The following is a 27,522-nucleotide window of genomic DNA, read 5'->3' as shown; positions in this document are numbered from 1 at the left end:
TTATTTCAATACATTTAGAAATTTTATTTTTGACTGGATTCAATTTTAGAGATAGAAGCTAGCAAGGAAGACACTCTACAACCCTCAGTGATTTGTTCCTGTCATTTTTCTTTTTCCTCCTTCATTCTCTTAGTCAAAAGCTTAGCATATTCCACTGCTCCTTCAAAGTAATGCATCTACATTTGTGCTGCAAAACATGGGGAGTCACCAATTACTGAATTTTAGGATCCTTGCTCCTGGGTTTCCGACGCTCTTTCTTAATGGGCTTTCTCATAACATAGTGCTGGACATCATCTTCCATAGATGAGTTGAAAAGTTTGCAGATTCTACTGGTTCTTTTGTACTCCAGGAGAGGAGACACAGTAGTATCTGTTATTCCTGATATATCTTTCCCACTTTTATTTACAATAACCAAATTAAGGTCACTCAGATTGGCATCTACAATGCAGCCCCTATCAGATTTATGTTTTCATTCTTGAATTCTCCTAGGGCTATAGCAAGAATGATCCTTACAGAGTAGTAGGTAGACATGTCCACCCTGCTTCATGGGAAATTTGTTTTTCATTTGCACCACTACTAAGGACTATATAAACATTCCACTTTTTTTATTTAGAGCATCAGCAGACGTTTTAGTGACCATTAGTCTGTTTTTCCTAAAAGGTATGTAGGTTTCACTCACTACCTACTTCAATGAGTTCCTGGCAGCTAGTGACTAGGAAAGATACTGAGATTCTTCTCTGAATAGCCATTCACCTCAAATCTACCATGGGAAAGAGTCTATGAACCCTTCATTGATCTCCCAATTGGTAACTACCCTCATTACATGACTCTCTTCCTCCCTCCTCAGATTTCACATGGTACTTTGTTTGAACCTCGCTAAGGCAGCTTGGGAGGCAATGTGGAATATTAGAAATAATGCTGGATGGGGAGTCAGAGGATGCCTTGTTTTGGAATCCTGGCTCTGCTACTTAATGATAGGCATAATCCCAGGCAATTCATTTAACCTTTCTGGGCCTCAGTTTCCTCATCACCAAAATTAGAGGGTTGGCAAATAAGGAATAGGAATGATCACAAAGAATAAAATGGATAATTTTGATGATAAGAAGTTGAAAATCTCTTGACTCACAAAATTGATGCAATTATAAGGAAAGAAGCTATTAATTGGGGAAAATTTCTACATCAAATCTTTCTGATAAGGGTCTATTACCCAAGATATATAGTTTACTAGCACAAATGTAAAAATCAAGATAATTTCTTAATGGATATGTGGTCAATGGATATGATTAATAGTTTTCAATAGAATTACAAACTCATGACAATTATGGGAATATTACTCCAAATCACTAATAGAGGAAATGCAAATAAAAATCCTGAGATTTCATCTCACCAGCCAATGGCAAAGATAGGAATGGTCAGTTTTGGAGGAGCTATGGAAAGACAGGCAAAATGATATGCTGGCATGATTGTGACTCAGTCTTGCCATTCTAAAACAAATTTGATATATTAAGAAAATGACTAAAATAGCCATACCCTTTAACCCAGAGATCTCACTGTAAGACACATATCTCAAGGAGGTAAAAGACAGAAAGGTTCCTTATTCATCAACATATTCAGAGCAGCATTTTTTATGGTACCAAAGAACTAGAAACAAGATATATGTTTACTGATTGGATAATAGCCACATAAATTTTGGCCTATGAATATAATGAAATATTAGTATACTGTAAGAACTGATAAATATAAAGAATGCAGAGAAGCATGAACTGATGCAAAGTAAACAGAACTAAGAAAAACACTATATACAATGACTACAATAATGGAAGTGGAAAGAACAGAAAACTAAACTAAACACTAATTGTGCTGACCAAACATTCTTAAAGAGACAAGGAAATGAAATTCTCTCCTTTCTTTGCAGAGGAAGGAGACTATAGATGTAGCACATTGTTTATAATGCCAGATGTAGTCGATGCGTTGGTTGGTTTTGTCAAACTGCTTTTCTTTCTTTCTTTCTCTCAAGGTATGGTTAAGGGGATATATTTGGAAATGAAGATGATATTTTAAAAAGAGATAACAATATTTTAAAAATTAGAATGTGGGTATGAACTCTTGGGTCCCATTCAGCTTTAAATCTGATGCATTTATTATTTACTATTTTGCATTTGTTACTGATATTTATGCCATCAATTACATTGTGAGCTCCATGTAGACAGAGATTATTTCTTATCTAAACTTTGCCTACTATCTACATGGTAGATGCTATTGAAGTGAAATGACTTTTCACATTCTTTTGCAGATGAAGAGAGACAATATTGCCAAGTAGATAGAGAGCTAGCCCTGGAACCACAAAGATCTGGGTTCAAGTCCTGAGTCTGACACATACTGGCAATGTGTCCCTGGACAAATGACTTAAATTCTAGCATTCTAGAGAACTCTTTAACTGTAAGTTGCAGCAAAAGTGTTGACTTGCATTGGTAGAGGGAGTTTACTGATTTGGGAGTTTGTCATACCAATGAAATCACAGGTGTAGTCCTTCTCCCTTTGGGAATTAATGTAAGCCCCTTAGGAAATATGTACTGAAATTCATGCACTTAATTGCTGATAGCTTTTTTTTCAGAGGGAGGTTCAGAAATTTACTGATGTATTCATTCCCCCTTAGGACTGGCAAACCACAGATTTGAAACTCAAAGATATGAAGAAACCAGGTTCAGGTGATGGGGTGGAGGTGGGAGTGGGGAAATCATGAAAGGGACAGGAAAGGGTTAGGGTTGTGTCCTTCGACCCCAGAAACAGATGCAATTTCTTTTACTTCAGAAAAGAAAATAGAGGTGCCCATTTATTAGGGAATGGCTAAACAAATTATAATAGAAGAATTAATGGAATGTTATTGTGCTGTAAGAAATGATGAAATGGACAGTTTCAGAGGAAATTGAGACAGTTTCTATGAACTGATGCAGAGATAATGACATTATGAAGAAATCAACTTTGAAAGACATTAGAACCCTGATCAATGAATGATAACCCACCAGTCTGGAGGATTGAAGATGAAACATGCTACTGACCTCTGCTAGAAGGGATCGATTTAAAATGCATGAGACATATATTTTTGAACATGGCCAATGTGGGAATTTGTTTTTCTGGAGGATGCATAATTGTCACGGTGGTTTTATTTTTAGTTTTCTTTTTAATTTTTCAATTAGAAGGGGAAGCAGAAGGGAGATATAATAAATGTTTGTAAAAAATTAAGAAAAAGAAAACATGTTGATCAGCAATGTGAGGAGGCTAGTTGGGTGGAGGGGAGAAAACAAGCAAAGAAAACTGTGAGAAAAAGTCACATTAAAATTCTGTGGTTGGCTGCAATACAGGTTAGTATCGACGAAAAGGTCACAATCAAAGCAATAGCTATTCACTAATGGAAACCCCCCAAATTTTTAATACTTTGAGGACATTTCCTTAAAATTTTAATAAAGGTTCCTCGGCAGTACAATTTATTTTCATTTAATTTTCCACTTCTGAAAAATAAAACTTTTTTTTCTCCCCACTACAAATACCTTTCTTCCACTTGGTAACCAGAGAAACTGCTTGGTTTCCAATGGAAAATCACCAAAGATTAGCTGTGTTTTATTTTGTTCTTATCAAAGATAAAACCTGCTATCTAGAGGAGTGCTCACACAGCAAAAAATATTAATGTCAACTTACTAAGACTGGAAGTGCTCCCAAAAGAAAATACAAAGGAGTTTTCATTCATTTCATGAAAATATGTTCAATTTTTCCTCACAGAAAGTCACAAGAGGTATAGATATATAAACAATGCTTACTGGAACAAGTACAGAAAGGAAGGGAGTACACTAAGAACTCCTATCATGTTGTCCTTCCTTCCTCCAGTAAATCCTCCTCCTCCTCCTGTGTTTCTCAAATTTTTTTTCTACAACCTCCCCCACAACCATCACATCTCAAAAAAGAGGGGAGGGGTAAGTATAGCTGGGTTTTGGGGTTTTTTTTGGACACTGTCATCATTGGTTCAGAGTTCTTTCTTTGCCTTTGCCTTCTTCTTAATATCATCTTTCAGGCTGAAAGGACAAAAGGAAGAGTATCCAGGACAAAGAAAGACCATAACATTGATATAGATTTTGCATTTTAGAAAGTAGGTAGAATGTAAGCTTCTTGAGGGCAGCAACCATTTAATTCTTTCTGTTGGTATCCTCCAGTACCTTGTATATAATAGATGCTTAGTAAATGTTTGCATAAACTCTCAGCTATTTTAGAGTCCATATACAGAAACTGGGCCAATGATGGATAAACATAATCCATGAGGATTGTCGGTTCTGATTTTTTGAAAACAGGATAGATAACAATTTTTAAAAAAATAGTTATCTAAAGGGGGAATATTTCTGCTGTTTTGCTTTGTTTTAAAACTTTCTAAGTCATTAAAACCAAGTTCTCAAAGCCTGACTGTGGATATAATGAGCTCACCATGAGCGAGGATACACTTGCATCCTTCATTGCTCTCTATTACAGTGTTCTGACGTTTTATTTGTCCTGAATGGCACATCATATTTTTTCACAATTGGAATGACCCTTTCACAAATGGGTATAGATAAACTGGTGTCTCAAGTGAGTAGGTAGATATACATATAGATATGCCATATAAATGACGGCATTTATATTGATGACATCACAAAAATCTTTTCTATACTTATCTAGCACTTGATGACCTATTTATTCAGAATCTGTTAGCCTTTAAGAAGATTTGTTGCTTTTCTTGACCAGGTATTCACCTTATTTATTGGTGCTTCATTTGAGAATGTGCTGCTGGTTTAGCAGAATTAATTGAGAATTTACAAAGTTATGTTAATAATAAAGACTTCTAAAATGGTGAAGGGCTTCAGGGAGACAGGTTTATAGATGGAGTTGATCTTAGAAGAAGAAGAGAGCTTTGAGCACTAAAATAATTCTCAAAATCATTTCACCATTGCTCAGGCTTCTAAAGGAGAACCTTCAGGACACACTCAATCCTGAACTAATTCTGTTCTAAATATCTGATATGCATGAGCAAATGTTAGATAACAGAATTAATTCATGGAATTTACAGCTGGCAGATTCAACTTTTGTGGACCTTCCTTTCCTTGTGTTTGCCTTTTCCTAACTTACTTTCCCATTCAGGCTTCTACAGAATTTCTCTGGGTGTTGTGCTTGATAATGAGTCTGTGGTTAATTTCCAAACAAATTCATTGATAGCTACCAACTATGAGAATCTCTTGTTGATTTTTAATTTTTACATATGTTTGAATAATAGAAAGTTTCAGCAAAAAATTATAAAAACTATGACTTGAAACTATGCTTATAAAAACTAAGGACATGAAAAAATCAATAGTATGGCTGAGAGAATTAAAGTCATTTATCAGAAATTAGCAGTTATCTAAGGAATAACTGGCCAGCAAATCTTATTGAAAACAATTGTTAAAGTGATGGAACAAATAGTAAGAAATTATTTTCAAAAATAAGGAAAGATGCATTCAAGTAAATTGAAATCTATTAAAAACAATTGTTGGCATATAAATTCCAGCACTTTAAAAAACACAACCAGAAAAAAAAAACCCAGAGAGAAGAGAATGCATTTGGGCCAATATATTCAAGACTGATGGAATGCTTAAAATGTTTAATTTTTAGAACCGCAGTCATGTAGATTTAAATCTAGCTTAAAAAACAAACATGAGCCTGATAACAACATAGCCATATGCGGAGAAGTAATTAGGTGCCATCAGCTCCACTTTTAGATTTGACTTTTCCACCTCACATCTTGAAAAGGAATTATACAAGTATATAATGCAGATTCAATGCTATTCATCTGATTTGCAGTTTTCTTTCTTCTTAAAAAAAAACTCAACAAATTCCCCACATTCTTCCCTTCCAATCAGTGATTGGCCATTGGCCTGAATTGGAAAAGACCTTAAGTTTTTAAGAGTATTAGCCACATAACAAGCTTTTAAAATAGAGAAAACAGGTGCCTATCTATACAATATTTTTAACCATTCTAATGCTGATAATGCTTCTTTCCTTTTTATCTGTTTATATCGGAAGGACTCCCAAAGATGACAGCAGATGGATCACCTTTGTGACTTAAAATACATTACTTCTAAAGAAAGCTGTGATTTGAACCAAGATACAGTCCTTGGAAAGCTGTTGTTCTAAATCAGTCTGAGCCAAGATCTTTTCATAACCAAGGTGGCTTTTCTGCCTCAGTTTCTCCAACTATATCATAGTAACTATAAAGAAAACCCTTAATTTTCGAGGGTCAATACACTACCTCTCTAAATTACTTACATGGTTTTTAACAACTGAACATACCATTTAAAACATTTATACCCAAATGCCTTGGGAAAAGAAATAATTCCTACATGGCAAGGATGTCCTTATATCATTTTGTCTGAAAAATAAATGGAGGTTTTGTTGGTGTTTGCCATATAAAAGTTGATATATGCAAATACACACGTCTAGTTCATAGTTCAATAGTTGCTTAGATACCATATCTTTTATATGCACACGCACATCTACATATATATGTTCATGAAGTAGTGTCTTTTTGTATTAATAAGTAGTTTCAGGTTAGAAAATACTTTTACTTATCTTATGTATCATATTACATACCCACACATGTGCTGCATCTGGGATACATGTATACGTACAGAATGTTCATAGATGCATACAGTCTAATATTTGTAAAACTGAAAAGTAATCTATCAGTAAATCAAAAAAGGAAGCATTTTATTGTTTCAGAACAGTTTCTCTCTTACTGTTCTAGTCTCACCTCCTCCATAAAGTTTAACAGGAAGTAACGACTTACTCTCGGTTGAATGACTTGTTTCCATAACCCACATATTTTTCACCAGAGCATTTATTAGAAATCCAAAGTAAATCCTACTGGGAACCAGCATCATAACCTCCAACATGTCACACGATGCTACTTTCTACGTAACTGTTGTTGCACAAGCACAGTCTAATTCAACAAACACTTATTACATATCTGCTTTATGCCAGGCACTATGCTAGGCCCTGGGGATACAAAAAAAAAAAAAAGCCAACAAACAAAACTAATCCTAGCCTTCAAGGAGCTCAGTAGAATGTATATAGGAAACAACCTATACATAGATAAGCTAATATAAACTATGATATATAATAAATAATACATTATGATGGGGAGACACAATTAATGTAGGAGGTGAGAGAAAAGTTCTGTATGAGAAGTAGCACTTGAGTTGAGTTTTAGTTTTGAAGGAAGAGGAGGCACCATGGAATAGAGGGAGGAGTGATGGAATTTGAAGTTAGAATTTTTTGTCGTTTAGTCATTTTATTCATGTCTGACTCTTTATGACCCCATTTGGGTTTCTTGGCAAAGATATTGGAGTGGTTTGCTATTGCCTTCTCCAGCTCATTTTATAGATGAGGAAACTGAGGCAGACAGGGTTAAGTGACTTTCCTAGAGTCATACAGTTAGTAAGTGTCTGAGGCCAGATTTTAACTCAGGAAGATGAGTCTTCCTTACTCCAGGCCCGACACTTTATCCACTGTGCCACCTAGCTTTCCCTAAATCAGAGGATCTGAGCTCAAATCCTAGTTCTGACACTTAATAGGTTTGTGGCCTTAGGAGCATCATCTCCTCCCTTTAATCCTCAGTTTCCTCATTTGTAAAAGCAGGAAGCTGGACAAGATGATTTCTAAAGTCCCTTTCAGCACTCAATCTATAATCATAGGATCTTAAGAACAACATAAAAACTTTGCAATCAAATCACTAGCGCTCCTGACAAAACTACTACATCTGGAATGAGGGCCCTGCTACGGACCGATATACTGTGACAACCCCTTGCATTGTTACACAAGTGAGTAGTCTTGAGAGCAGCAAGAATGTGGAAATGGGTGTGTGTGTGTGTGTGTGTGTGTGTGTGTGTGTGTGTGTGTGTGTGTACGTGATGCGTCCAGAGATTTTAAGTTTTAAATACTACTTGGTCAGGGTATCGTAGAGTTGGAAACAGAGATGTGCTGGAGCCACTTCATACCAGCGAGTTGATGATTAAATTTTCATTGTGAGCATTTACTCCTTAGATATCAGCAAATGCTACAAATCAGAGCTTCATGTATTGTTTTGTTGACTGCCTAGACTTAAGAAAGTAATGGGAAAATGCTAATAACACAGATTACTTAAAAGTATGTCATGGCTTTTTGGAGAGCTTGGTTGTTAAATGTTAACCATCACGCCTCTGGTTGAAAGTGACCTTGGTGGGGCAGCTAGGTGCTACAGTGGATAGAGCACTGGCCCTGGAGTCAGGAGGACCTGAGTTCAAATACAGTCTCAGACACATGATACTTACTAGCTGTGTGACCCTGGGCAAGCCACTTAACCCTGATTGCCTTGCAAAAAAAAAAAAAAAAAAAGAAAGAAAGTGACCCTGGCAGTTATCTGATGCAACTATTACTTGAAGTATGAATCCTCATCACAATGTTCCCTATGATGGTGAATCTGAAAAGGTCAATTTGAAACCAAAAGTCCTTTCCATCCTGAACACTCAGGAAATCTGCTGCCCTTTGATTAGTGACTCAAACTGTCATCAAAAGTGCTGGTCATCCTTGGCTACCATACATGCCAGACCTAATAACCTGAAACTTCTTTTCCTAACGGGCAAATCCATTTCTTGGAGCTGCAGGATGGTTTGGGATAGGAATTTCCTCCCCATCTGCATGCATGTCATACTGAGGCTGGATTCGGCATTCATCATTCTTCCTCAGCTCACTAAATAGTTGTTTGCAGGCCTTGCTGTTGTGCATTCTTTTTATAAGTTTGCTCTGATTCTGTTGTAATAAGCATGATTGCAGTGGTTTAAGCCTTTTTAAGTTTAAGTGGTTTGCACATAATATATAGTCAAAAATATTTGTTGTTTGATTGCTTAAGTGGTTGATTCCTCAGAAGAAAAAAACCCTCTCAAATCTGGTTCTTAACCTTAGGTGCATGAACTGTTCTCATAATATTTTGATAACTATTTCTCTATGGTTTATTTTTAATCCTATGTATTTTGTGCATTTAAAAACATTTCTAAGAAGGGGTGCATAGGTTTCACCAAAGTGCCAAAGGAGTCCAGGACACAAAAAAGATGAAGAAATCCTGCTCTAATGACTTCTGCTTTCATAGCCTGGATGTAATTCAACAGGTCATAGCATCATAGATTTAGAACTAGAAAGGACAATAAGTAGTCATCTTGTTCAACCACCCCATTTTAGAGATGAGGAGATGGAGTCCCAGAGAAATTAAATTACGTGAGCAAGGTCACAGAGCTAGTAAATGGCAAAACCTGAATTCAAACTCAGGTTTCGTGATTCCAAATCCAGAATTCTTTCTATTGTACCCTGAAGTATCTAATGGCTTGCCTACAGGGTACATGTAATAGCCCAAACTCCTATGAGTAAAGGCTAAAAAGTAATCATCATTTAATCAGTATTCCATTACGTGGAGAGGCATTTTATAGGGACTGGAGACTGACTATTCTTTAATTTCATTGAAGACTAACCAAAAGAAAGAAAGGCTTAAACTACAACAGGAGAATTGTGGCGGAGTGGGTACATAGCAAACCAGTTCTGAGAAAGAAAAGTTGGGATTTGTATTCTAGTAAGATTTTCTGCAATCAGCAAAGTGTATCCAGTGATTGCATTACTGAGAAATTAGCATTCTCAGGCTAATTGCTAATCACTTGTGCCTGAGTAAATCAGAAGAAAAATAGGAATCATAATAGAGATCAAGGGAGTTAACAGGTAGAAAAATATGACACAGGAGAAAAGTGAGGAGAATAAATTGTGACATCTCAATAGATCTGAGCGTCAAACTAGATAGGACTCTTCTTATAGAAAAAGGGCATGGACCTTCTAAGAAAGAAGTAGTATGCCATAATCAATTCCTGGACAATAAGAACACACTAAGATAACTGAGATCAATAATAAAAAGGCCAGCTCAAAAGTGACTTATTGTTGTAATAATAATTAACTGTGAAAAATTAGCTACTCTGATCAAGATGATCTAAGACCAAAGGACCCATTGTAAAAAAATGGTATTCACCTCCAGAGAGAGGACTGATTGGACTCTGAGTGAAGATTGAAGCCTACTTTTTTCCATTTTCTTTGTTTTTCTTTGTGTATATGTGTGTGTTTTTTCTTGTAACATGGTTAATGTGGAAATATGTTATGCATGACTTCACATGTATAATCAATATCTTTTTCTTTGTCTTCTCAAAGGGTAGAGAAGGGATGGGAGGGAGAAAAAATTTAGAACTCAAAAATTTTTTAAATGCACGTTAAAATTTTTTTTAAATAGAAGTAGGAAATTTTTAACAAAATAAAAATATATTAAAATTTTAAAATAACAGAAACCTATGAAAATATATAAACAAGTTGCTAATGATATAAATTTGTGATAAAAATGTGGTGGTTAACAATATAAATTTCCAAGGGAAATCACAAAAGATTGCCATTCCATTTGAATATTTTAACATAGTGCATCCCAGGAATCAATCAACAAACATGTATTAAGCACCTACTGTGTGCCAGGCACTGTGCTAAGTACAGGGGATACAAAAAGAGGCAAAAGATAGTCCCTGATCTTAAGGAGTTTACAATCTAATGGGGGAGACATTATGCAAACAAATATCTAAAAAGCAAGCTATATTTAGGATAAATAAGTAGTAATTAACAGAGGGATGGCACGAGAATTAAGAGGGGTTGGGGAAGGCTTCCTGTGGAAGGTGGAATTTTAGTTTGAACTTAAAAGAAGACAGAGAGGTCAGTAGTCAGAACAGAATTGGAAGAGAATTCCAGACATGAGGGACAGCCAGGAGAAAAGCCCAGAGCTGAGAGGTGGAGTATCTTGTTTGTGGAACAGCCAGGAGGCCAATGTCACTGGACTGGAATAAATGTTGGGGAGTAAGGTGAAAGAAGATTGGAAAGATAAGAGTGAGCCAGGTTATAAAGGGCTTTGAATAGCACTTCATATAACAAGAAGAGCATTTCTATTTGATCCCAGAGACAATTGAAGCACCTGTAGTTTATTGAGTAGGTTGGGGGTGGGTGGGAACATGTTGTGACCCGCAGTTTAGGAAAATCAGTTTGGTTGTTGAATGGAGAATGGATTGGAGTAGGGAGAAAGGCAGGCAGACCCACCAGCAAGCTATTATTACAAGAGTCCAGGTGTGAGATGATGAGGGTCTGCACCAGAGAGGTGGCAGCATTAGATGAGAGAAGGGGGTGCATTCCAGAGATGTTGCAAAGGTGAAATCCATAGGCCTTGGCAACAGATTGGATACAGGGGTAAGAGATAGTCAAGAGTCACAACTGTTTCAGTAACTTTCCTGTACTTGTATTCCTTCAAGAGAAACATATTAAGTATGTGTGTTAAATGGAAGATCATCTTTTCAAGCTTGAAAAGATTGGAGAAATAACTCTTTTAACTCAGAGTTCTTAACCTTTTTTGTATCATGGATCAATTTAGCAGTCTGGTGAATCCTACAGACCCTTCTTCAGAATAATGCTTTTAAGTGCAAAAATAAAACACATACAATTACAAAAGAAACCAATTATTTTGAAATGTAATTATCAAAATATTAAAAGAAAAAGTTCACAGACCCCAGGTTAAGAACCCTTATTTTAGAGACTATGCCTTAATAGACAGACAAAAAAATCCTAGACCAAACAGAAGAAATAAGTAAAGATGTCATCATCATCAACAACAAAACTTTCTTATTTAATTAATTTGTTTTTAGTTTTCAACATTAACTTCCATAAGATTTTGAGTTCTAAATTTTCTCCCCCCCTCTCCCTCTGCTCCTTCCTCCCCAAGACAGCATGTAATCTGATTTAGGTTCTACATACACATTCACATTAAACATATTTTCACATCAGTCATGAACAACAAAACTTTTGAAGGAAGAAAAAGGAATAAAAAAAATCATCGTCAAGGAAGTTGGAAGACTCCTGTGACACAGGAAAAAAGGAAGGAGAACAAATTGTGAATTACTGGAGCTTCAAAATAGGTATGACATGCTTCCCACATAAAGATGATCTAGCCCTTCTTAAGAAAGAAGCAGTATGACATGATCAATCCCTTGATAATAGGAGGCTTCAAAAAATATAAACAAATTTGCTGCTGTCTCTAAGAGGTGTGTGATTTTCCTGAAATGTGTATCTTTATCGTTGTTTGGTTGTTTCAGTCATGTCTGACTCTTTGTGACCCCATTTAGAGTTTTCCTGGCGCAGATACTGGAGTGGTTTGCCATTTCCTTCTCTAGCTCATTTTACACCTGAGGAAACTGAGGCAAATGGGTTAAGTTACTTGCCCAGGCTCACACAGCTAATTAAGTGTCTGAGGCTGGATTTGAACTCAGGAAGATGAGTCTTTCTAACTCCAGGCTTGGTATTCTATCTACTGTGCCATCTAGCTGTCCATGAAATGTGCATCTGAACTTAACAAAGCACCAGAGGAGATTACTTAAGCCTGACAAATACAATCTACCAGTATTGACTCATATGAAGATGACACTGACAGAAGAAACATGCAAAGCGTTTCTAGTGTCTGTAAAGGCTTGGAAAGCAACCTGCAATCCTTATGGCATGTTGGTTTCATCTCTTCTTCCTATGGGACGTGCAACTTTGTAAGAGGGGGTAAAGTGATGGGAGGCTGCCTAAAGAGATGGTGCCTAAGAACAAGGTTTGATTTTTTGAACCATGACTTAAACTATTAAATGGTGAACTGCTAGCTAGAATGGAGTCCATCCCATGAAGACTGAGTAGAACTGGTTTGACTAGAGACTTGATCATTCAAGAGTTTTAATGAAAGAGAAGGGTAGGAGGGAAATGACCAGCTAAAACCACAAAACCAGATAATATGAGGAATATCAGGTATGACTCAGAAAAAATAGCAAGAGAGGAGGTGACATCTAATTCCAGGAAGAATGAACTGGTAAGTAGGGACAACACTTATGGCCAAAAAATTCTATCTATCAATGCACAAAGTATAAGGTAAGAAACAAAGTGAACTCCAAAGTTTAACACAAGGAGGTAACTATGATCTCAGTAGCATTACTGAGACTCAGGAGGATCTGTGTCTAGACTAAAGCAAGAGAAATGTATGTCTTGGGGCAACTAGGTGGTACAGTGGATAGAGCTCCAGTCTTGGAGTCTAGAAGACCTGAGTTCAAATCTGACCTCAGACACTTGACACTAGCTGTGTGACTCTGGGCAAGTCACTTAACCCCATTGCCTAGCCCCCCCCAAATGATATCAAGAAATGTATATCTCGTTCAAAATGAACAGATATGATAGAATAGATATCAAAGTGGTATTATATGTCAAGAAGTATACACTTGTATGACATGCTACAAGCCTAGAAAAGCATATTTTTAAGAATCAAAGGAGAGAAAACCAGAAATGATCTCCTTGTTGTAGTATAGGATAGATTGTCTGGCCAAATGCAGAATGTGGATGATTTTTTTTTTCATTCCATTGTGAAACTGACAGAAAGGCAAGGCATTTTTAGTGATAAGAGTCTTCTAACAAATAATCCTAGAAGTCTCCTTCTGCTGTAAATAGAGCATCTGCTAAATAAGTTCCTTTCCAACAATTTCATGTTTCAAAAGACGGAAGAAGTAATGAAAAGGATGCTACTTTGGACTCAATTTGGACCAAGTAGAAATAAGTGGTGAAGAGAAAGTAGAAAATTTTGGGAACAGTGACCATATTATCTTAGAGTATGTAATTGTCAGGAAGGTAGAATGCTAGACATAGTCAGATTTGTAACCTAAACAACTTTCAAAGAATTCAAAGAAATGATAGCATGTCCTGAGATGACAAGATCATTAGATAATATATTTAGAGCTGAAAACTACTTTAGAGGTCATCCAGTCCAATCCGTACCCACAGACGTTAAAAGATGACTTAAGAGGGAATGGGAGATTCTCAGAAGTGAAATTCTGATCAGATGATTGGATATAATCCCAGTGAGGCATAGAAGTGAGAGACAGCTAAGGAGATTGGTATAACTGCATGAGTAGCTCCTGGGTAAACTCAGAGCTGAAAAGACACATCCAAAAAGATGAAAACAAGGGATTCACACACAAAGAAGAATACAGAGGGAAAAGGTGGTACAAACATATAAGAGTGATTAAATCCTGAAGTCAGCAAAATATTTCCAAACATTGCCAAAGATAATAAAGATGGGCTTCCTTAGGTAGGGTCACAACAAGGTCAGGATAGGTCTACTACTTAGGGCAAGTAGGGCAATCTTTTGGGGGGCAATTGGGGTAAACGACTTGCCTAGGGTCACGCAGCTAGTGTCAAATGTCTGAGGCTGGATTTGAACTCAGGTCCTCCTGATTTCAGGGCCAGTGCTGCCCCCAAATAGGGTAATATTAAAAGATGCAATTTCTATGTTATTTCCCTTAAGGAGGATTTAAAGCTACAAGTAAGTCAGATGATAGTGAAAGTGCCTAATAAGGGAACCCTAAAATAAGTTCTAAGTCTGGGTGAATCAAAAATTGGGACACTGAATCTTCAGATTGCTCGTTCAATTGCCGTCAGATTCGTAGAGGATAGGAGAGATTCGTGGAGAATAGGAGAGGTGCTAGAAAACTAGAGATGGGCAAATGTTTTTTTCAATTTTCAAAAAAAAAGAAAAAGTGATTTTTGGCAAAGTTTTTAAATGTATTATCAAGTGAATAGCTGGTGAGCATTTAGGTATCAGAAGAAGGGATTCCTGGGATCCACTTGGGATTACTACCAACTAATAAGCAAACATTTATTAAGTATATACTACATGCCAGGCACTCTGCTAGGCCCTGGGAATATAAAGACATAGATGAGATAGTCCTAGCCCTCAAGAAGCTTATATTTCATAGGAAAAGACAACATGTAGATAGATAATCATAGACAAAATATAAACAAAATAAAAACACAATTTTAGTTTGTAGGGGGATATCATTAGCTGGTGGGGGAGGGAAAACAGGAAAGTCTTGATGGGGAAGTTGAGGTAGTATTTATTAAGTGCTTACTATGGGCCAGAAAGGCAAAAACCAGTTCCTGTTCTCAAGGAGCTCACAGTATGATGGCAATGTAAAATAATCCTGGAAACATAGGTTGGAGCCAGGATGGGAAAAAAAAGAAAAGCTTTTAAAGTCAAATGGAGGAGTTTGTACTGGATCCTAGAAGTAAGGGGATCTGGTAGAGTTTCCTGAGTAGCAGAATGATGTGGTCAGATCTATGCCTCAGGAATAACAATTTGGCAGCTGTGTGGAGGATGGGTTAGAAAAACTTGAGGCAGGGCTCACAAAGAGGAGTTCAAACAGTTCCTAGAACAAATCACAACTGACTAATTTCCTCTCTGGCCTTGGCCCTTCTTTTCCCTACATATACTCTTTCCTACTTGATTGCATCTATTTGTTTGGATTCAGTTATTACTCCCATGCTAATGTCTATCAAACCTATAAATTCAGCCTTAATTTCTCCCCTGTGATCCCAGAGCTGCATTTCCAACTCAGTCTGATGCATCTCTATCCTAACGTCCTTCCAGCACTTTATGAAACACATCTCAAACTAAACTCATGCTGTCCCTCCACCCCAAAACTCCTACTTTCAACGTCGTTATTTCCATTGATGGCGCCACTATTATCCCTCTTGTCATGAAGATTAGAATCATTTTTGACTTCTATTTTCATCTCTCATGTTCAATTATTTGCCAAGGCTTGTTGGTCCTCCACAGTATCTTTCATCCATACTTTCTTCTCTGTTTACACTTTTGCCTCTCACTTACCCTACTGTAATAGGCTTCTGCCTGGAATTTCTGCTTTCTTCCTGTGAAATCCGTCCTTTATGTAGCTGCCAAAGTAACCTAACTATGTCATTCCCTTATTCAAAAACTTTCAGTCGGTTCCCTGTTGCTGAAAGAATGAAATATAAATTTCTTAGCAGCCCCTAACCCTACATTCTGACTACCTAATCTTCTTGAGCCATGTGTTCCAACCAACTTGAACCAATAGATATCCCTGGTCTGGTCTTGAGCTCTCCCATCTCCATGCATATATGTAAGTGGTTCTTCATGGATGGAATGCTCTTCTTCTACTTCTTTACCTGCTGAAATTCTCTTCCTTCCAGATCCTGCTCAAGTGATACCTCTTTCACAAAGCTTTCTTTGTTCTGCTCCTGCATGCCCAGCTGAAAGCAATTTCTCATTTCTAGATTTTTTTTTGTAATAGCCCCATGCCTAGATCTCACCTTTGCACTACCTAAATAGGTATGAAAGCTTGTCTCATACTTTTTTTGTATAAATGTCATATTCTCCCTATTACATTACAAACTCCTTGAAGACAGAGATTGTGTCATTTTTAATCCTTGTATCCCTAGTACCTATGGCAATGGGTTGTACACATTAGGCACCATGGAAGACAATGTTGAATTGAAGAAGAGAAGGCATAGAAAGCATTTGACAAAATGTCTCACAATGTCTTTGTAGATGCAGCAAAGATATGTGGGGAGGATAATAACGTAACTAGGTGATATCATAACTGTCTGAACAACTATACCCCATGACAGTCAATTAATATCAAGTCAACAAGCGATTTAGGTACCTAGTATGTGCTACTGTGGGATATAAAGAAAGGTAAAAAACAGTTTCTGCCATTTCAAGGGAAGATAATAAAGCCTTCCTTCTCTCGAAGGAGGTTTTTAGTGGAGGGCTCTATCATAATCCTTGTTCTTGTCAACATTTTTATCAAAAACTCAGCTGAAGACATTAGTAAGTGCAAACCCAGTTTCAATAACTTCTACAGAGAAAATGTAAACATTTACTGTCTTTTTAAGAATCTTTGGCATCTTGAATAGTAAAAATTTAGCTGCTGTTTCCTAAGAAGTCTGGGGAAAATATGAATTTTAAGTGTGGTTTTTGAGGAGTCTGTGAGAACATGAGTTCTAACTTCTATCTGTAAAGAAATAGAGTTTTAATTATTTGGTAAAGAGGTTTAGTTTTAGAAGAGACTTTTAGAAGAGACTAGAAGAGACTTTCTTTCATGGTTGAAGAGAGATCAGGAGAGAACAGAAAGAACTCATTCCCAGAAGGGGAAACAGAAAGCTAAAAATCTTTATATTGTGAATAATTAAAAAGTGGAGAAACTTTGGTCAATATCTGTGGAACCCAAACGGGAGAATTATGTTTCCAAAGTACAAAGAACTCAAGAGTAGAAGTGATGATGAGAGGTAACTCTGGCTATGATCTTTTTTCCAATTAAAATAGTGTAATTAATTATTTATGCTAGTGTTATTAATTGATTATATTGTTGCCCTGTTAATAGATTGAGTAGCTAGAAACTTAAGCCTATGAGATTAGTAGTTTATATATATGGAGAGAGGTGAGCAACTCTGAGAAAAGAGGTTTCTTCATATTATTGAATAAATAATAAGTGATAAGCTGGGGAAGGACTAGGAGCCAATTGATTAAAAGAAAAATGTTGTAATTAATAAGAAAATATGCAGATATACCCCCAATATATCCCAACTCCCTACACTCCCCATTTCAGGGCTTAACTAGGCCTGACCTTTTCTTCAGTAGCCCATACCTCCAATTACCTTTGAGCTCCAGATGGTGAGAAAAAGTGTGGTAATAAGTCAGTGCTGAGGGGGTGGTCATTCTTAGGTTACATGTTAGTGTTGGTCAACCTCCCTTTCCTCCCATAACCTTACTACCTATAGGGGCTTATGTCTACAATAGTATGCTTATCACTTTTGTAGATGACGTGAAGTTATCAGGGATAGCTAATAGGTTGCATTCACTCACTCATTTATTCAATGAATATTTATTAAATTATCTGCAATATGTATGTGTTGTACTAGGCATGAAGAGAGATAAAAAACTAAGTAAGATAATCCTTTCTCTCAAATAATATGTAATCTAGGAGGAAAGATGAGTTGTATACATATAATTCTAATTAAGTAAGAGGGATAAAAAAAGTCCTAAGAGATCACATGAGGAAGAGATTACTTCTTACCTGGGGAAGCTTCATATAGAAGATGGTATTTGATTGAGTTTTGAAGAATGAGGAGGATGTCTATAGGCAAAATTCAGAAAACTACAGAGAGTAGGTCATGCCAAGTATAGGTAACAATGTGAGAACAGGCAAGCATACAGAAAAACATAGGTTATGTTTAGAGAATAGCAAACAGTCCAGTTTGGCTGGATCTAAGTCTGCAAAATAGGATGGATCTAGATTGTGGACCTTGATGTCTAAGTCAAGAAGTTTATATTTTATTCTATAAGCAATGGAAAGGTATTGAAAGTGCTATGAATGAAAAACCTCGAGAGATAGTTTAAGGGTAATTAATAATCAATTTATTAATTAGTCTAGCTGGCAATCAATAAATTGATAGTCAGTGGTTTTTCTCAGTAACCAAAGAAACCGCAGTGGAGACCCTGAGAGCCTTAAATACCTTTCTGAAGGGTATGCCCCTGACAAGTGAAAATCAACCATGATTGGTTGACATTTAATGAGGAGGTAGGCTAGAAGTCTTTAGCTCCTCTCTCTGAGAACTTGACTTGATCAGCAGCCTCCAGTAATCCGGTCAGGAGAATCTCCATCCAGATCGCTCTGGCTGGTTTTCTCCTTCATGAGCTGGGTCACCCTGAATTCTAATGGAGGGGTACAAGGATGGAGCTCCTTTATCCAGAGTAAGGACTTACCCAAACTAGATTTTATTTGTATTCTAGACAGAAGTTAGGTCTTCTAGTTGGGTGGGATCCCACTGGGGTCCCACCTAAGATTGAAGAGCTTGTTCCTTGAGAGCTAGAAGTAATCTCATCAATCAGTCATGTCTTTCAGAGAATGACTTTAACAAGAGCTAGGCCTTAATGAAGAAAGAGTGAAAAAAAAAGCCCAATTTAATCATTGCCTATTAATATAATGGCATAATAATAATTTCTCTCAAAAGTGTTTGAGAAGTGGAATGACATGATCAGAATTTTGTATTAAGATGATTGTAATTTGGCATTGGTATAAATGATATATTTGATGGGCCAGTAACAAAAGGCATAGTTAGAAGACAAAATTAGTGTTCTAAGAGATCTAAACTACCTAAAGTGATAAGTAGACACAACTGCCTTCACAAATAAGACATAGAATGATGATGTGACTTATCTAAAGTCACACAGTAAGGAGTTAGGATAAGTTAGGTCTACTTAAGTAGCAGGACAGTTCAGTGGCAAAGTTGTTAGAGTGACCAGCCTGGAGTCAGGAAAACTCATCTTCCTGAATTCAAATCTGGCCTCAGATACCTACTAGCTGTGTGACAAAGAGCTGGACATGACTGAAACAACTGAACAACAACTAAGTAGCAGGCTAGTGTTTTCACCAAACCAGTTCTATTATAGTATCTCAAGCAATGGTAGACTTTAATTTGTACTTCTTCCCCACGGGAACGTTTGGGAGACTTGACCTTTCTGCATTTTCTTTTGGCTTGGGGATAAAAATGACAACTTCTCAGTGAACTTCAAACCAACCTGGAGTTTCTTGCTTCATTATAGGTCACAGATTGAAATGTAGAGTTAAACTGGTTCACTGGTAATAATAATGCAAATAATTCACATTTATATTGGGCTTTAAGGTATGTGAAGGACTTTCCTCATAGCAGCCCTGTGATGTGAGTATTACAAATATCACCCCCAATTTATGAGGGAACATTCTGAGAAGTTAAAGACAACACAATTAGTAAAGATTAGAAATGGAATTCAAACTAACACCAGGATGCCTCTCAGAGGAGAATGGCACAAGTTCAGGAAGACCCTTCTATGGTGATAGTCAAGAAGTATGTCTTTAGCACCCTCCCACCTACTTCTTTCCCAGTTACTAGTCCCCTTACCTTGTCCTTTGGCTGCCCCAACCCCCTATGCCCTCCACTTTAGGGCTCTTGATGTCTGACTTCTCCTTCACTAGCCCACATCCCAAATTCCTCACCTAATTGATAATCTAAAGTGCTGATCTTAAGAAAAGCAGTCTGATTCAATTGTCATGCTGCTTTAGGAATGAGGGGAACATAACTATAACTATCATCTGAGCAAACTCTATAATTTTCCCAATGAAAAAAACAAACCCAGAGATATTAGGGGACTTGCCTAAGGTCACCTAGACCAGAATGTCAAACTCCCAGCCCACCAGACTAAAATGGTATAGGTTGAGTAGCTCCGTAAATGCCCACTGTGGCTGAGACAGCCCAAGGTCTGCAGCAGTGAAAGCAAAGGTCTTTTGTGTTTTATTGATCGGTGTTTTGGGGAAGGGGGGAGGAAGAGGCAGGAACTCTAGCCAGTGAAGCCAGGAGGCACAAGTGGGAGCTGCCATGTGAAAAACACTTATATGGGCCTCAAGATCACAGAGCTAAGTGGACCTTTCTAGTCATATCGTTTTCTCCTTTTCTTGAAAAAGTGCAAGGGACGTTATCTTTTCAAATACTCTCATTTTCTGAAAGATGTAAGTAATAATGTTTCCTGGAAAACTCTTGAAGGGAGAGTGACAAGCCCACTGCAGCTAGTTAGTAATCCTCTCTGAACAGCAATGGGGCAATGGATGACACTTTCCCAAACTTGAGCTTTCAAATCAACAGGAATCTCAGGTGCATTTTCCAGGAAGGTGGCTCATTGTATTTTTAACCCACCTGCTGTTCTGTGGCAGAGAGAGGAAACTCTCCAATTAGATACATTAAATCCATCACAAATAAAAGAAAATTTTTTTTAAATCTGAGAAATTTGCTTTCCAGATGGAAATTAATATAGTAATGAACTTACTATAATCTTTTTTTTTGTACAGAAATAAGATTTTCCTGAGAGAACTGGTTTTGAATGTTTCTTATGTCTTAGATGATATAAGACTGATTTCAATGTTCTTTCTGGAAATAAAGAACTACTTAATGATCAAAATTAAGTGTGATAAAGAGAAGAAACTGTACACATAACAAAAAGTAGAGATGTGACTTGCATTATTGGTACAAGTATCAATCTATCATCGCAAAGAAAATCATTTGAGGTTTAGGGGGACTTTTGGTAAAAGATTTGTTTTTATGTGGTTGACGCCCATGTACTTTCTAATAAACTAGTATTCAACTGAGCCTTCGACTCAGTGCTCTCTGAGTGTTAATACAGAGCAGCTAAATGAAATAATTTTTATGTCTTATGTTTAGGTCAGGCCCCATAATTCTTCTTGTGTGTGGTGTGCAGAAGGGAAGGAAGAGGAGTGAACTGAGAAAGTTGCATGAGTAAGAAGCTAAGGTCAGATGTACTCTAACTTAAAAAGTCAGACTTATTCAGACCAACTTCTCCTCTCCTGTCTTACGTTTAGAAAACAATCCAAAATTGCAAAGGCAATACATTTTTAAATTCTCAACTTTATTAAACATTCAGCACTATAGCTTGATATATTAAACATTCTACCATAGCTGATGAACCCAACATCAGCAGGTGAGTTTCAGGCTTGAGCAAAAGCAAAACATTTCAACTTTTAAATAGTCATAGATTTCTATTTTAGCTCTTATTTTCAGTCAATCAAAAAATGTCTTTAGAGAAAAAAGTCAAGGTATTAAGAGACAGATGCTTTTTTCTCTGGCTTCTGCCCCCCTTCTAAGTTTTCCCTAATGGTCTTCTTGATTTGAACTTCACTTGTGGTTACTAACCACAGAGCTAACACTCTGCTCCACGTGTCACGTGTTCTAATGAATGGAGGGTTTAGGTTGTTTTCTATTCCTTTTTTTTTTTTTTAAAGACAGGTTGTTAATGACTATAGAAAGACCACTACCCAACCTACAATCTCTTATCACCCAAACACTGAAAAACACATCTTGTTTAAAGGTCTCCTGATGCAGCTTTAATTAGTTATAAATTGATGATTTATTATGTATCATGTGCAGGATGATAGCATAGCTCCCTTAGCCTTAAATATCATATTGAAGACTAAGGCATCTAGCTTGGTAGAATGGAGGGTTACAGCCAAAAGATGCCATCAAACACCAAAAATAACTTTAGGGAAGTGTTTTTTAATGCCATATATGTATGCATGTATGTATATGTAAATATATAGATGTGTGCATATATGTATGTATTCATATATATATGCATGTGTGTGTGCATGTGTATCAGGGATGTTCTGGAGTCAGTAGTTGTTAAATTTTCAATGTAAGCATTTGCACCTTGAAAATTGGCAAACACTACAAATCAAGGAGTGATTTATTGTTTTCTGGATTATTTTCTTGACTTAAAAAGTGATATAGAAAATGTTAATAATGCTGATTCATCTTAAAATTGTTTCTTGTGGTTTTGGAGACCTAGTTGTTAAACATTCATCAGCACAGTTCTATTATGTTTTTTTATTACATAGCATAAGTTTTTGTATGTTATATTCTGTCCAAAAGTAATGTTTAACAGTCAAATGTAACCATCAAATTTAATGAAACAGCTTATAATGTTAAACAGTCACATTTTAATTATCTGAGCTAAAGGTAGGTAGCCCTGATACCTAGAACCACCTAGCCTACTTAATATTGCTAGTATTCTTTGTAGACTCAGTAGGAGTAGGCACTAATACCTTGGGGGGTATAAGGTAGATCATTCTGTAAATGGTGACACTTGGCTGAACTATGAAGACAGCTGGGCTTTTAAGAAACCAAGTGAGGAGCTAATGCATTCTTTGTGTGACAACACCTTCAGTGAGACTATTGAAGCTGGTGCCACATGGGCATAAGGGACAGTCAAAGGCAAAGATACGGGAAAGGTAATGTCATGTGTGAGAATTAGACCTGGAGGACAGTTTGGATAGCATTGTATGAAGGGAGTGAGGTGTTATGAAACTGAAAAGGTAGCCAGATTGTAAAGGGCTTTAAATGTCAAGCAGAGGAGTTTATATCTGAGCCTAGAGAGGCATCAGGAAGCCACTGGAGTTTACTGAAAGTATGGGCAGACCCATACTTTAGGAATACCACTTTGTAATTTTACATTTTATAATTTATCATTATATAATCAAGGGCCAAATGGTATAGTTCTCATAAATGCTTAAAAGAGTTCAAAGAAAGGAAATGGAGATGTGAACCTGAGGCATTTTTGAAGGCTTTGTGGAGACAATGAGATTTGATCTGGGCATTTGCCAGATGGGTAGGATTTGGACAGGTAGAAAGAAGAGAAAGGTAAGGGAGAGCAACATGTGCAAAAGACATGGAAATGAACTGAATGTAGTGCATTTAAAGAGATTAATTAATTAGAAATAATTAATTAAATATGATATTTATTAAGAAATTAACCTCCTCTCTGGATGAGAGAAAGTTCATGTTGAGGAAGATAGGGTGAAAAGGCTATATAGGTAACATGGGGTCAAAGAATGGAAGGGCTTGACTGCCCACTGAAGAGTTTGAGATGGTAAGGCAAGAAACCATATGGTACAATGCTAAGTGCATTGGATGTGACATCAGACAGCCTGGGTTCTAGGCCTCATTTTCCTCATTTGTAAACTGAGGAGGTTATACTAAATGACCTCTACAGTCACTCCTAGCTCTAAATCCTATGTTCTAACGTATTGCTCCCTAGAAAAATCTTTTAAAAGTTGAGGTGGTTTGAATATCCCTGGATTATTTTTTAGTCACCTTGTTTTTATGTCTAACCTGAAATTTGAGCCATATTATATAGGCATCACCAACTGTAGTATGCCCATTGATTTGCAATTCAAGCATTTAAAAGCAATCAGAGATCTTTATGCTGTGTATTTTAGATACAGTACTGGAGAGTTTTCAGGGTGCTTTTTGCTTTTATGTTCTATGTCTAAAAATGATTATAACTCTTCATTCACAAAATAGAATTCCAGAAGATAGAAATGCTATATTATCTATTTTTTTAAAAATGACTGAAGGTATCAATAACAAAAATCGTGATTATATCAATAGATGAGTAAAAATATTTTGACAAAATACAAGACTCTTAAAAACACCAGAAGCATAGATATAAATGCAGCCTTTCTTAGAATGATAAATAATATTTATCTAAAACCAAGAGCACACAATAACTGTAATGGTGATAAACTAGAAGCCTTCCTACTAAGATCAGGGGTAAAGCAAGGGTGTTCATTATCACCAGTATTATTCAATATTGTACTAGAAATGCTATTGATAGAAATAACACATACACACATACATAAAAAGAAATTGAAGGAATAAGAATAGGCAACAAGGAAACAAAACTATCACTCTTTGCAAACAAAATGATGGTGTTCTTAGAGAACCCCAGAGAATCAATTAAAAGAACTAGTTGAAACAATTCACAACTTTAGCAAAGTTTCAAGATATAAAATAAATCCACATAAATCATCAGCATTCATATATATGTATAATATATACATATATTATATATATATAATATATACATGTATATATATATATATATATATATATATACTACTAACAAAACCTTGTAGGAAGAGATAGAAAGAGAAATTTCATTTAAAATAATTGCAGATAATATGATATACTTAGGAGTCTACTTTCCAAAACAAACCAAGGAACTATATGAACATAATTACAAGACATTTTTCACACAAATACTGATCTGCACAACTGGAGAAATATGAGTTACTCATGGGTAGGCTGAGCCAATATAATAAAAATGACAATTATGTCTAAATTAATTTACTTTTTCAGTGACATACCAATCAAATTACCAAAGAATTATTTTATAGAGCTAAAAAAATTCATCTGGAAGAACAAAAGGTCAAGAATATCAAGGGGATTTTTTTGAAATGTGAAAAAAGACAGCCTAGCAGTACCAGATTTTGAACTCTATTACAAAATGTAATCAAAGAAATCTGGTACTGGCTAAGAAATAGAGTGATGGATCTTATTGATCAAATAGATTAGATACACAGTACATAGTTGTAAATGACCATAGTAATCTACTGTTTGATAAACTCAAAGATCCAAATTTTGGGGCAAGGACTCACTATTTGGACAGAAATTACTGGGAAAACTAGAAAGCAGTTTGGTGGAAACTAGGCACAGACCAGCATCTCACACTGAATGGCAAGATAAGGTCAAAATTGGTACATGATTTAGACATAAAAGGGGATATCATAAGCAAATTAGAGGAGCACAGAAAATTTACCTGTCAGATTTGTAGATAAGAGTCTATGACCAAACAAGAGATAGAGAAAATCACAGGAAGGAAAATGGATAATTTTAATTAAATGAAATTAAAAAGATTTTGTGCAAATAAAACCAATGCAGCCAAAATTAGAAGTAATGTAGGAAACTGGGGGTGGGAGGATTGCAGCATGTTTGTTTGACAAAGAACTCATTTCTCAAATATATATAGATTTGAGCCAAATTTATAAGAATAATTTATAAATAGTGAAAGGATATATAAACAAGCAGTTTTCAGAAGAAGAAATCAAAGCCATCAATAGTTATGTACAAATGCTCTAAATAACTATTGATTAGATGAATGCAAGTTAAAACAATTGTGAGGTATCACCTCACATCTATCAGATTAGCTAACATAACAGAAAAGTAAGATGACAAATGCTAGAGAGGTTGTGGAAAAATTGGGACACTAATGACCTGAAGTTAGAGTTATGAGCTGGTCCGACCATTCTGGAGAACAATTTGGAACCATGTCCAAAGCTCTATAAAATTGTACATAGCCTTTGACCCAAAAATACCACTACTAGGTCTATATCCCAAAGAAATCAAAGAAAATGGACCTATAAGTACAAAAATATTTACAGAAACTCTTTTTGGTGGCAAAGAATTGGAAATTGAGGGGATACCCATTAATTGGGGAATGGCTGAACAAGTTATGATATAGCATTGGGATAGAATAATTGTGCTATAAGAGATGATGAGGGGTATGGTTTCAGAAAAAACCTGGGAAGACTTATATGAAATGATACGAAATGAAGTGAGCAGAAACCAGGAAAACATTGTACACAGTAATAGCAATATTGTAATAATAATCAATTGCGAAAGACGGCTAATCTCATCAGTACAATGATCCAAGACAATTCCAAAGGACTTATGATGAAAAATGTTAGCTACATCTAGAGAGAGAACTGATGAATTCTGAGTGCATACTGAAGAATACTTTTTTCACTTTATTTTTCTTGCTTTTTTTTCAACATGGTTAATATGGAAAGATGTTTTACATGACTTCACATAATTTATATCATATTGCTTGCTTTCTCCATGGAGGGGAGAGGGACTGGAGAAAGAAAGAAAATTTGGAACTCAAAGTTTTTAAAAAATGAATGTTAAAATAAAGTACAAGTATAAATAAAAAATGACTGAAGCATTTAAACTTAAAGCTTCTCTCTGAACTGATGACAATGCTGCATAAGCAATAAGCTGTGAAGATCTAATGCATGTGTCAACAAAGTTAGGTCTTGGAATAAAATGATAAAATGTTAATCTGGCACATTATTTTTGTTATGCATTGTAATTAGGCATTAATAAATAGCTAATTAGCATTAAAGTCAAATCAAGCATCTCTGAGGTCAGTTGCAAGGAGAGATTGTACTTTAAGGAGGAAAAGGAAAGTTTGTGGCTTTCTCAACCCAGTCTCATAGTAGGACAAAGGAAGGAGTTAGAGGGACTTGGCCACTGTTCTGTTGACCTCACTTCCATCATTTTTCTGGCTGGTGCCTGAGGCCACCTTCCCTCCCCTTACCCTGCTCTGCCACTACTTTTCTATCTAATCTTAGAAGATGGGACTGCCCTGACTTAAACCAAGCCACCAAGCCCCTCTCAAGATACCTCTTCTCCTCTCCTTCCACTCAGTCCCAAGTCCCAGCACCTTGAGGGGTGGCACATTTTTTAACCTGGGCTAAGAGTACCCCCTGCTGGATATGGAGGGGGGGGTCTAGTCACCTGACTTTTTTATTGTTAACAGATACAAGGGAATCCACAGAGCACCTTTATTCTGTTCTGCCTACTTTCCTCTGTTCCTACCTTGCCCATTTACTACAGGGACCTAGAGAGTTCCAACATTCCTTTTCCTTCTCCCTACAAGGCCCCAGGTAGACTGTTGAGAATAATGACTGAAGAGAAAGTCCCTTTAGCTCAAACACTCCCATACTATACCAACTAGGAATTCATTTAATTTATCAAAGAGTTGAGGAGGAAAGGTAGCCATGAGCCAATCATAGTTTAATGTAGATTTCAAGATACCTTTCCATGAACCATTACATGGGGTATGGGAATACTTCTAGAAATCCCAAGGAATGGAGAAAATCCCAAAGAAGATGCCTATAATAAATATTTTTGAAGGGATAAAGTGCAAACCTTCAACTTGAAAATTGAAGGAGCTGAATAAAAGCTTCTTGCAAATAAAAAAAAGCTTTTGAAAAATAAACTAGGGGATCATAGAAGTATAGGGTTATATCTGGACAGGGTCTTAATGAGTAACAAAGCTGTTTTTTTTAACCAAAGACCCAAAAATAGAAT

The 27,522-nt window shown here is 36.4% G+C and overlaps 1 protein-coding gene and 1 pseudogene across 2 annotated transcripts in view; both read right to left on the bottom strand.

The window, feature by feature from the left end:
* Window positions 1–27,522, bottom strand: part of STAT4 (signal transducer and activator of transcription 4) — a 140,236-nt gene that overhangs the window by 98,306 nt on the left and 14,408 nt on the right. The window lies entirely within an intron of this gene.
* On the bottom strand, window positions 24–749 carry LOC114045782 (annotated as a pseudogene).

Source organism: Vombatus ursinus, unplaced genomic scaffold (genome assembly GCF_900497805.2).
Source record: "Vombatus ursinus unplaced genomic scaffold, bare-nosed wombat genome assembly UNPS02014779.1, whole genome shotgun sequence".
Lineage (NCBI taxonomy): Eukaryota > Metazoa > Chordata > Mammalia > Diprotodontia > Vombatidae > Vombatus > Vombatus ursinus.
The sequence above is the reverse complement of the archived record's forward strand: the minus strand, read 5'-3'. Positions and strand labels throughout refer to the sequence as shown.